We start from the raw sequence: 13,032 nt of genomic DNA, 5'->3' as shown, positions 1-13,032 counted from the left end.
TTCAGGCTCTTCATGATTTTCAACACCGTTTCATGCTTCCCCTTTTTTCAGACCGTTTCATGCTCCTCATATTTTTGACACCTTTTGAAGCTCCTCATATTTTTCACACATTTTGAAGCTCTTCATATTTTTCACACCTTTTGAAGCTCTTCATATTTTTCACAACATTTCAGGCTCTTCATGTTTTTGAACACCGTTTCATGCTCCTCCTATATTTCAGACTATTTCATGCTCCTCATATTTTTGACACATTTTGAAGCTCTTCATATTTTTCACATCTTTTCAGGCTCTTCATGTTTTTCAACACCGCTTCATGCTCCTCCTATTTTTCAGACCGTTTCATGCTCCTCTCATTTCTGACACATTTTGAAGCTCTTCAAATATTTCACCCATTTTCAGGCTCTTCATGTTTTTCAACACCACTTCATGCTCCTCCTATATTTCAGACCGTTTCATGCTCATCTCATTTTTGACACCTTTTGAAGCTGTTCATATTTTTCACAACTTATGAAGCTTTTCATATTTTTCACACATTTTCAGGCTCTTCAGGTTTTTCAACACCGCTTCTAGCTCCTCCTAATTTTCAGACCGTTTCATGCTCCTCATATTTTTGACACCTTTTGATGTTCTTCATATTTTTCACACCTTTTCAGGCTCTTCATGTTTTTGAACACCGCTTCATGCTCCTCCTATTTTTGACACCTTTTGAAGCTCTTCATATTTTTCACACCTTTTCAAAATCTCATGTTTTTGAACACAGCTTCATGCTCGTCCTGTTTTTAAGGTTGTTTCATGGTCCTCATGTATTGCACACCTTTTGAACCTCTTCATATATTTCACACCTTCAGGCTCTTCATGTTTTTGAACACCGCTTCATGCTCCTCCTACTTTTCAGACCGCTTCATGCTCCTCCTATTTTTCAGACCGCTTCATGCTCCTCCTATTTTTCAGACTGCTTCATGCTCCTCATATTTTTGACACCTTTTGAAGCTCTTCATATTTTTCACACCTTTTCAGGCTCTCATGTTTTTGAACACGGCTTTATGCTCCTCCTATTTTTCAGTCCGTTTCATGCTCCTCATATATTTCACACCTTTTGAAGCTCTGCATATTTTTCACACCTTTTCAGGCTCTTCATGTTTTTGAACACCTTTTCATGATCCTCCTAAATTTCAGACCGTTTCATGCTCCTCATATTTTTGACACCTTTTGAAGCTCTTCATATTTTTCACACATTTTCAGGCTCTTCATATTTTTTAACACCACTTCATGCTCCTCCTATTTTTCAGATCGCTTCATGCTCATCTCATTTTTTACACCTTTTGAAGCTGTTCATATTTTTCACACCTTTTAAAGATCTTCATATTTTTCACACGTTTTCAGGCTCTACATGTTTTTCAACACCACCTCATGCTCCTCCTATTTTTCAGACCGTTTCATGCTCCTCATATTTTTGACACGTTTTAAAGCTCTTCATATTTTTCACACCATTTCAGGCACTTCATGTATTTCAACACCATTTCATGCTCCTCCTATTGTTCAGACCGTTTCATGCTCCTCATATTTTTGACACCTTTTGAAGCTCTTCATTTTTTTCACACCTTTTCAGGCTCTACATGTTTTTGAAAACAGCTTCATGTTACTCCTATTTTTCAGACAGTTTCATGCCCCTCATATTTTTGACACCATTTGAAGCTCTTCATATTTTTTACACCTTTTCAGGCTCTTCAAGTTTTTGAAAACCGTTTCATGCTCCTCCTATTTTTCAGACCGTTACATGCTCCTCATATTTTTGAAACCTTTTGAAGCTCTTCATATTTTTCACAACTTTTCAGGCTCTTCATGTTTTTCAACACCGGTTCATGCTCCTCCTATTTTTCAGACCGTGTCATGCTCCTCATATTTTTCCCACCTTTTGAAGCTCTTCATATTTTTACACCTTTTCAGACTCTTCATGTTTTTGAACACCGCTTCATGCTCCTCCTATTTTTCAGACCGTTTCATGCTCCTCATGTATTTCACACCTTTTGAAGCTCTTCATATTTTTCACACTTTTTCAGGCTCCTCAAGTTTTTGAACACAGCTTCATGCTCCTCCTATTTTTCAGACCGTTTCATACTCCTCATGTATTTCACACCTTTTGAAGCTCTTCATATTTTCCACACCTTTTCAAGCTCTTCCTGTTTTTGAAAACCGCTTCATTCTCCTCCTATTTTTCAGATCGTTTCATGCTCTTCATATTTTTGACACCTTTGGAAGCTCTTCATATTTGTCACACCTTTTCAGGCTCTTCATGTTTTTAAACACCGCTTCATTCTCCTCCTATTTTTCAGACCTTTTCATCCTCCTCATATTTTTGACACCTTTTGAAGCTCTTCATATTTTTCACACCTTTTCAGGCTCTTCATGTTTTTCAACACCACTTCATGGTTCTCCTATATTTCAGACCATTACATGCTCCTCATATTTTTGACACCTTTTGAAGCTCTTCATATTTTTCACACCTTTTCAGGCTCTTCATATTATTGAACACAGTTTCATGCTCCTCGTATTTTTCAGACCGTTTCATGCTCCTCATATTTTTGACACCTTTAGAAGCTCTTCATATTTTTCACACCTTTTCAGGCTCGTCATGTTGTTGAACACCACTTCATGCTCCTAATATCTTTAAAACCGTTTCATGCTCATCTCATTCTTGACACCTTTTGAAGCTCTTAATATTTTTCACACGTCTTCAGGCTCTTCATGTTTTTTTTATGTATTTTTTTTATTTATTTTTATATTTTTTCATGTTTTTGAATACCGCTTCATGCTCCTCCTATTTTTCAGACCATTTCATGCTCCACATATTTTTCACACCATTTGAAGCTCTTCATATTTTTCACAACTTTTCAGGCTCTTCATGTTTTTCAACACAGCTTCATACTCCTCCTATTTTTCAGACCGCTTCATGCTCCTCATGTATTTCACACCATTTGAAGCTCTTCATATTTTTCACATCTTTTCAGGCTCTTCAAATTTTTCAACACCGCTTCATGCTCCTCCTATATTTCAGACCGTTTCATACTCCTCATATTTTTGACACCATTTGAAGCTCTTCATATTTTTCACACCTTTTCAGGCTCTTGATGTTATAAACACCGTTTCATGCTGCTCCTACTTTTCAAACCGTTTCATACTCCTCATATCCTCATATTTTTGACACATTTTGAAGCTCTTCATATATTTTACACCTTTTCAGGCTCTTCATGTTTTTCAACACCACTTCATGCTCCTCCTATTTTTCAGATTGCTTCATGCTCATCTCAATTTTGACACCTTTTGAAGCTGTTCATATTTTTCACACCTTGTGAAGCTCTTCATATTTTTCACAAGTTTTCAGGCTCTTCATGTTTTTGAACACCGCTTCATGCTCCTCTTATTTTTCAGACCATTTCAGGCTCCTCATATTTTTGACACCATTTGAAGCTCTTCATATTTTTCACACCTTTTCAGACTCTTCATGTTTTTGAACACCACTTCATGCTCCTCCTATTTTTCAGACCGTTTCATGCTCCTCATGTATTTCACACTTTTTGAAGCTCTTCATATTTTTCACACCTTTTCAGCCTCTCATGTTTTTGAACACAGCTTCTTGCTCCTCCTATTTTTCAGACCGTTTCATGCTCCTCTTATATTTCACACTTTTTGAAGCTCTTCATATTTTTCACACCTTTTCAGGCTCTTCAGGTTTTTGAGGACCGCATCATGCTCCTCCTATTTTTCCGACCGTTTCATGCTCCTCATAATTTTGACACCTTATTAAGCTCTTCAGATTTTTCAGAGTTTTTCAGGCTCTTCATGTGTTTCAACACTGCTTCATTCTCCTCCTATTTTTCAGACCGTTCCATTCTCCTCATATTTTTGACACCTTTGAAACTCTTCATATATTTCAAACCTTTTATGGCTCTTCATGTTTTTCAACACCTCTTCATGCTCCTCCTATTTTTCGGTCATTTCATGCTTCTCATATTCTTGACACTTTTTGAAGCTCTTCATAATTTTCACACCTTTTCATTCTATTCATCTTTTTCAAAACCGTTTCATGCTTATCCAATTTTTCAGGCTGTTTCATGCTTCTCATATATTTGACACCTTTTGAAGCTCTTCATATTTTTCACACCTTTTCAGGCTCTTCATGATTTTAAACACCGCCTCATGCTCCTCCTATTTTTCAGACCGTTTCTTGCTCCTCAAATTTTTTACACATTTTGAACCTCTTCATATTTTTCACACCTTTTCATGCCCTACTTCTTTTAAAATACCGTTTCATGCTCATCCTATTTTTCAGACTGTTTCATGCTCCTCATATGTTTGACACCTTTTGAAGCTCTTCATATTTTTCACAGCTTTTCAGGCTCTTCATACTTTTGACCACCGCTTCATGCCCCTCCTATTTTTCAGACCGTTTCATGCTCCTCGTATATTTTACACCTTTTGAAGCTCTTCATATTTTGCACTCCTTTTCAGGCTCTTCATGTTTTTGAACACAGTTTCATACTCCTACTATTTTTCAGACTGTTTCATGCTCCTCGTATTTTTGACACGTTTTGAAGCTCTTCAGATTCTTCACACCTTTTCAGGCTCTTCATGTTTTTCAACACCGCTTCATGCTCCTCTTATTTTTCATACCGTTTCATGCTTCTCATATTTTTGACACCTTTTGAAGCTCTTCATATATTTCACACCTTTTCATGCTCTTCATCTTTTAAAAAACCGTTTCATTCTCATCCTATTTTTCAGACCGTTTCATGCTCCTCATATGTTTGACACCTTTTGAAGCTCTTCATATTTTTCACACCTTTTCAGGCTCTTCATGTGTTTGAGGACCGCTTATTGCTCCTCCTATTTTTCAGACCTATCATGCTCCTCATTTTTTTGAACCTTTTGAAGCTCTTCATATTGTTCACACTTTTTCAGGCTCTTCATGTGTTTCAACACCGCTTCATTCTCCTCCTATTTTTCAGACCGTTTCATGCTCCTCATATTTTTGACACCTTTTGAAGCTCTCAATATTTTTCACACCTTTTCAAGCTCTTCATGTTTTTGAACAACGCTTCATGCTCCTCCTATTTTTCAGACCGTTTCATGCTCCTCAAATTTTTTACACATTTTCAAGCTTTTCATATTTTTCACACCTTTTCATGCTCTTCGTGTATTTGACCACCGCTTCATGATTCTCCTATTTTTCAGATCGTTTTATGCTACTCATATTTTTGACACGTTTTGAAGCTCTTCATATTTTTCACACCTTTTCAGGCTCTTCATGTTTTTAAACACCGCTTCATTCTCCTCCTATTTTTGAGACCGTTTTAATGCTCCTCATATTTTTGACACCTTTTGAAGCTCTTCATATTTTTCACACCTGTTCAGGCTCTTCATGTTTTTGACCACCGGTTCATGCTCCTCGTATTTTTCAGACAGTTTTATGCTCCTCATAATTTTGTCTCCTTTTTAAGCTTTGCATATTTTTCACACCTTTTCAGTCTCTTCATGTATTTGAGGACCGCTTCATGCTCCTCCTGTTTTTCAGACCGTTTCATGCTCCTCATATTTTTGACACCTTTTTAAGCTCTTCATATTTTTCACACTTTTTCAGGCTCTTCATGTGTTTCAACACCGCTTAATTCTCATCGTATTTTTCAGAATCTTTCTTGCTCCTCATATTTTTGACACCATTTGAAGCTCTTCATATTTTTCAAACCTTTTCAGGCTCTTGATGTTATAAACACCGTTTCATGCTGCTCCTACTTTTCAAACCGTTTCATACTCCTCATATCCTCATATTTTTGACACATTTTGAAGCTCTTCATATATTTTACACCTTTTCAGGCTCTTCATGTTTTTCAACACCACTTCATGCTCCTCCTATTTTTCAGATTGCTTCATGCTCATCTCATTTTTGACACCTTTTGAAGCTGTTCATATTTTTCACACCTTGTGAAGCTCTTCATATTTTTCACAAGTTTTCAGGCTCTTCATGTTTTTGAACACCGCTTTATGCTCCTCCTATTTTTCAGACCATTTCAGGCTCCTCATATTTTTGACACCATTTGAAGCTCTTCATATTTTTCACACCTTTTCAGGCTCTTCATGTTTTTGAACACCACTTCATGCTCCTCCTATTTTTCAGACCGTTTCATGCTCCTCATGTATTTCACACTTTTTGAAGCTCTTCATATTTTTCACACCTTTTCAGCCTCTCATGTTTTTGAACACAGCTTCTTGCTCCTCCTATTTTTCAGACCGTTTCATGCTCCTCTTATATTTCACACTTTTTGAAGCTCTTCATATTTTTCACACCTTTTCAGGCTCTTCAGGTTTTTGAGGACCGCTTCATGCTCCTCTATTTTTCCGACCGTTTCATGCTCCTCATAATTTTGACACCTTATTAAGCTCTTCAGATTTTTCAGAGTTTTTCAGGCTCTTCATGTGTTTCAACACTGCTTCATTCTCCTCCTATTTTTCAGACCGTTCCATTCTCCTCTTATTTTTGACACCTTTGAAACTCTTCATATATTTCAAACCTTTTACGGCTCTTCATGTTTTTCAACACCTCTTCATGCTCCTCCTATTTTTCGGTCATTTCATGCTTCTCATATTCTTGACACTTTTTGAAGCTCTTCATAATTTTCACACCTTTTCATTCTATTCATCTTTTTCAAAACCGTTTCATGCTTATCCAATTTTTCAGGCTGTTTCATGCTTCTCATATATTTGACACCTTTTGAAGCTCTTCATATTTTTCACACCTTTTCAGGCTCTTCATGTTTTTAAACACCGCCTCATGCTCCTCCTATTTTTCAGACCGTTTCTTGCTCCTCAAATTTTTTACACATTTTGAACCTCTTCATATTTTTCACACCTTTTCATGCCCTACTTCTTTTAAAAAACCGTTTCATGCTCATCCTATTTTTCAGACTGTTTCATGCTCCTCATATGTTTGACACCTTTTGAAGCTCTTCATATTTTTCACAGCTTTTCAGGCTCTTCATACTTTTGACCACCGCTTCATGCCCCTCCTATTTTTCAGACCGTTTCATGCTCCTCGTATATTTTACACCTTTTGAAGCTCTTCATATTTTGCACTCCTTTTCAGGCTCTTCATGTTTTTGAACACAGTTTCATACTCCTACTATTTTTCAGACTGTTTAATGCTCCTCATATTTTTGACACGTTTTGAAGCTCTTCAGATTCTTCACACCTTTTCAGGCTCTTCATGTTTTTCAACACCGCTTCATGCTCCTCTTATTTTTCATACCGTTTCATGCTTCTCATATTTTTGACACCTTTTGAAGCTCTTCATATATTTCACACCTTTTCATGCTCTTCATCTTTTAAAAAACCGTTTCATTCTCATCCTATTTTTCAGACCGTTTCATGCTCCTCATATGTTTGACACCTTTTGAAGCTCTTCATATTTTTCACACATTTTCAGGCTCTTCATATTTTTTAACACCACTTCATGCTCCTCCTATTTTTCAGATCGCTTCATGCTCATCTCATTTTTTACACCTTTTGAAGCTGTTCATATTTTTCACACCTTTTAAAGATCTTCATATTTTTCACACGTTTTCAGGCTCTACATGTTTTTCAACACCGCCTCATGCTCCTCCTATTTTTCAGACCGTTTCATGCTCCTCATATTTTTGACACGTTTTAAAGCTCTTCATATTTTTCACACCATTTCAGGCACTTCATGTATTTCAACACCATTTCATGCTCCTCCTATTGTTCAGACCGTTTCATGCTCCTCATATTTTTGACACCTTTTGAAGCTCTTCATTTTTTTCACACCTTTTCAGGCTCTACATGTTTTTGAAAACTGCTTCATGTTACTCCTATTTTTCAGACAGTTTCATGCCCCTCATATTTTTGACACCATTTGAAGCTCTTCATATTTTTTACACCTTTGCAGGCTCTTCAAGTTTTTGAACACCGTTTCATGCTCCTCCTATTTTTTAGACCGTTACATGCTCCTCATATTTTTGAAACCTTTTGAAGCTCTTCATATTTTTCACAACTTTTCAGGCTCTTCATGTTTTTCAACACCGGTTCATGCTCCTCCTATTTTTCAGACCGTGTCATGCTCCTCATATTTTTCCCACCTTTTGAAGCTCTTCATATTTTTACACCTTTTCAGACTCTTCATGTTTTTGAACACCGCTTCATGCTCCTCCTATTTTTCAGACCGTTTCATGCTCCTCATGTATTTCACACCTTTTGAAGCTCTTCATATTTTTCACACTTTTTCAGGCTCCTCATGTTTTTGAAAACAGCTTCATGCTCCTCCTATTTTTCAGACCGTTTCATACTCCTCATGTATTTCACACCTTTTGAAGCTCTTCATATTTTCCACACCTTTTCAAGCTCTTCCTGTTTTTGAAAACCGCTTCATTCTCCTCCTATTTTTCAGATCGTTTCATGCTCTTCATATTTTTGACACCTTTGGAAGCTCTTCATATTTGTCACACCTTTTCAGGCTCTTCATGTTTTTAAACACCGCTTCATTCTCCTCCTATTTTTCAGACCTTTTCATCCTCCTCATATTTTTGACACCTTTTGAAGCTCTTCATATTTTTCACACCTTTTCAGGCTCTTCATGTTTTTCAACACCACTTCATGGTTCTCCTATATTTCAGACCATTACATGCTCCTCATATTTTTGACACCTTTTGAAGCTCTTCATATTTTTCACACCTTTTCAGGCTCTTCATATTATTGAACACAGTTTCATGCTCCTCGTATTTTTCAGACCGTTTCATGCTCCTCATATTTTTGACACCTTTAGAAGCTCTTCATATTTTTCACACCTTTTCAGGCTCGTCATGTTGTTGAACACCACTTCATGCTCCTAATATCTTTAAAACCGTTTCATGCTCATCTCATTCTTGACACCTTTTGAAGCTCTTCATATTTTTCACTCGTTTTCAGGCTCTTCATGTTTTTTTTATGTATTTTTTTTATTTATTTTTATATTTTTTCATGTTTTTGAACACCGCTTCATGCTCCTCCTATTTTTCAGACCATTTCATGCTCCTCATATTTTTCACACCATTTGAAGCTCTTCATATTTTTCACACCTTTTCAGGCTCTTCATGTTTTTCAACACCGCTTCATGCTCCTCCTATTTTTCAGACCGCTTCATGCTCCTCATGTATTTCACACCATTTGAAGCTCTTCATATTTTTCACATCTTTTCAGGCTCTTCAAATTTTTCAACACCGCTTCATGCTCCTCCTATATTTCAGGCCGTTTCATACTCCTCATATTTTTGACACCATTTGAAGCTCTTCATATTTTTCACACCTTTTCAGGCTCTTGATGTTATTAAACACTGTTTCATGCTGCTCCTACTTTTCAAACCGTTTCATACTCCTCATATCCTCATATTTTTGACACATTTTGAAGCTCTTCATATATTTCACACCTTTTCAGGCTCTTCATGTTTTTCAACACCACTTCATGCTCCTCCTATTTTTCAGATTGCTTCATGCTCATCTCATTTTTGACACCTTTTGAAGCTGTTCATATTTTTCACACCTTGTGAAGCTCTTCATATTTTTCACAAGTTTTCAGGCTCTTCATTTTTTTTGAACACCGCTTCATGCTCCTCCTATTTTTCAGACCGTTTCAGGCTCCTCATATTTTTGACACCATTTGAAGCTCTTCATATTTTTCACACCTTGTCAGGCTCTTCATGTTTTTGAACACCACTTCATGCTCCTCCTATTTTTCAGACCGTTTCATGCTCCTCATGTATTTCACACTTTTTGAAGCTCTTCATATTTTTCACACCTTTTCAGCCTCTCATGTTTTTGAACACAGCTTCTTGCTACTCCTATTTTTCAGACCGTTTCATGCTCCTCTTATATTTCACACTTTTTGAAGCTCTTCATATTTTTCACACCTTTTCATGCTCTTCATCTTTTAAAAAACCGTTTCATGCTCATCCTATTTTTCAGACTGTTTCATGCTCCTCATATGTTTGACCCCTTTTGAAGCTCTTCATATTTTTCACACCTTTTCAGGCTCTTCAGGTTTTTGAGGACCGCTTCATGCTCCTCCTATTTTTCCGACCGTTTCATGCTCCTCATAATTTTGACACCTTATTAAGCTCTTCAGATTTTTCAGAGTTTTTCAGGCTCTTCATCTGTTTCAACACTGCTTCATTCTCCTCCTATTTTTCAGACCGTTCCATTCTCCTCTTATTTTTGACACCTTTGAAACTCTTCATATATTTCAAACCTTTTACGGCTCTTCATGTTTTTCAACACCTCTTCATGCTCCTCCTATTTTTCGGTCATTTCATGCTTCTCATATTCTTGACACTTTTTGAAGCTCTTCATAATTTTCACACCTTTTCATTCTATTCATCTTTTTCAAAACCGTTTCATGCTTATCCAATTTTTCAGGCTGTTTCATGCTTCTCATATATTTGACACCTTTTGAAGCTCTTCATATTTTTCACACCTTTTCAGGCTCTTCATGATTTTAAACACCGCCTCATGCTCCTCCTATTTTTCAGACCGTTTCTTGCTCCTCAAATTTTTTACACATTTTGAACCTCTTCATATTTTTCACACCTTTTCATGCCCTACTTCTTTTAAAAAACCGTTTCATGCTCATCCTATTTTTCAGACTGTTTCATGCTCCTCATATGTTTGACACCTTTTGAAGCTCTTCATATTTTTCACAGCTTTTCAGGCTCTTCATATTTTGGACCACCGCTTCATGCCCCTCCTATTTTTCAGACCGTTTCATGCTCCTCGTATATTTTACACCTTTTGAAGCTCTTCATATTTTGCACTCCTTTTCAGGCTCTTCATGTTTTTGAACACAGTTTCATACTCCTACTATTTTTCAGACTGTTTCATGCTCCTCATATTTTTGACACGTTTTGAAGCTCTTCAGATTCTTCACACCTTTTCAGGCTCTTCATGTTTTTCAACACCGCTTCATGCTCCTCTTATTTTTCATACCGTTTCATGCTTCTCATATTTTTGACACCTTTTGAAGCTCTTCATATATTTCACACCTTTTCATGCTCTTCATCTTTTAAAAAACCGTTTCATTCTCATCCTATTTTTCAGACCGTTTCATGCTCCTCATATGTTTGACACCTTTTGAAGCTCTTCATATTTTTCACACCTTTTCAGGCTCTTCATGTGTTTGAGGACCGCTTATTGCTCCTCCTATTTTTCAGACCTATCATGCTCCTCATTTTTTTGAACCTTTTGAAGCTCTTCATATTGTTCACACTTTTTCAGGCTCTTCATGTGTTTCAACACCGTTTCATTCTCCTCCTATTTTTCAGACCGTTTCATGCTCCTCATATTTTTGACACCTTTTGAAGCTCTCAATATTTTTCACACCTTTTCAAGCTCTTCATGTTTTTGAACAACGCTTCATGCTCCTCCTATTTTTCAGACCGTTTCATGCTCCTCAAATTTTTTACACATTTTCAAGCTTTTCATATTTTTCACACCTTTTCATGCTCTTCGTGTATTTGACCACCGCTTCATGATTCTCCTACTTTTCAGATCGTTTTATGCTACTCATATTTTTGACACGTTTTGAAGCTCTTCATATTTTTCACACCTTTTCAGGCTCTTCATGTTTTTAAACACCGCTTCATTCTCCTCCTATTTTTGAGACCGTTTTAATGCTCCTCATATTTTTGACACCTTTTGAAGCTCTTCATATTTTTCACACCTGTTCAGGCTCTTCATGTTTTTGACCACCGGTTCATGCTCCTCGTATTTTTCAGACAGTTTTATGCTCCTCATAATTTTGTCTCCTTTTTAAGCTTTGCATATTTTTCACACCTTTTCAGTCTCTTCATGTATTTGAGGACCGCTTCATGCTCCTCCTGTTTTTCAGACCGTTTCATGCTCCTCATATTTTTGACACCTTTTTAAGCTCTTCATATTTTTCACACTTTTTCAGGCTCTTCATGTGTTTCAACACCGCTTAATTCTCATCGTATTTTTCAGAATCTTTCTTGCTCCTCATATTTTTGACACCTTTTGAAGCTCTTCATATTTTTCAAACCTTTTCAGGCTCTTCATATTTTTGACCACCGCTTCATGCTGCTCCTATTTTTCTGACCGTTTCATGCTCCTCATATTTTTGAGACCTTTTGAAGCTCTTCATATTTTTCACACCTTTTCAGGATCTTCATATTTTTGACGTCTGCTTCATGCCCCTGCTTTTTTTCAGAATGTTTCATGCACCTCATATTTTTGAAACCTTTTGAAGCTCTTCATATTTTTCACATCGTTTCAGGCTCTTCATGTTTTTCAACACCGCTTCATGCTCCTCCTATTTTTCAGACCGTTTTATGCTCCTCCTAATTTTAACACCCTTGAAGCTCTTCATATTTCTCACACCTTTTCAGGCTCTTCATGTTTTTCAACACTGCTTCATGGTGCTCCTATTTTTCAGACCATTTCATGCTCCTCATATGTTTGACACGTTTTGAAGCTCTTCATATTTTTCACACTTTTTCAGGCTCTTCATGTTTTTCAACACCGTTTCATGCTCCTCCTAATTTTCAGACTGTTTCATGCACCTCATATTATTGACACCTTTTTAAGCTCTTCATATTTTTCACACTTTTTCAGGCATTTCATATTATTCAACACCGTTTAATGAGCCTCCTATTTTTCAGACCGTTTCATGCTCCTCAAATTTTTGAGACCTTTTGAAGCTCTTCATAATTTTGACACCTTTTCAGGCTCTTAATTTTTTTCAACACCGCTTCATGCTCCTCCTATATTTCAGACCGTTTCATGCTCCTCATATTTTTTACACCTTTTGAAGCTCTTCATATTCTTCACACCTTTTGAAGCTCTTCATATTGTTCACACCTTTTAGGCTCTTCATGTTTTTCAACACCGCTTCATGCTCCTCCTGTTTTCAGACCGTTTCATGCTCCTCATAGTATTGACACCTTTTGAAGCTCTTCATATATTTCACACCTTTTCAGGC

Source organism: Dama dama, unplaced genomic scaffold (assembly GCF_033118175.1).
Source record: "Dama dama isolate Ldn47 unplaced genomic scaffold, ASM3311817v1 ptg000126l, whole genome shotgun sequence".
Taxonomy (NCBI): domain Eukaryota; kingdom Metazoa; phylum Chordata; class Mammalia; order Artiodactyla; family Cervidae; genus Dama; species Dama dama.
Note: the sequence above shows the minus strand (reverse complement) of the source record.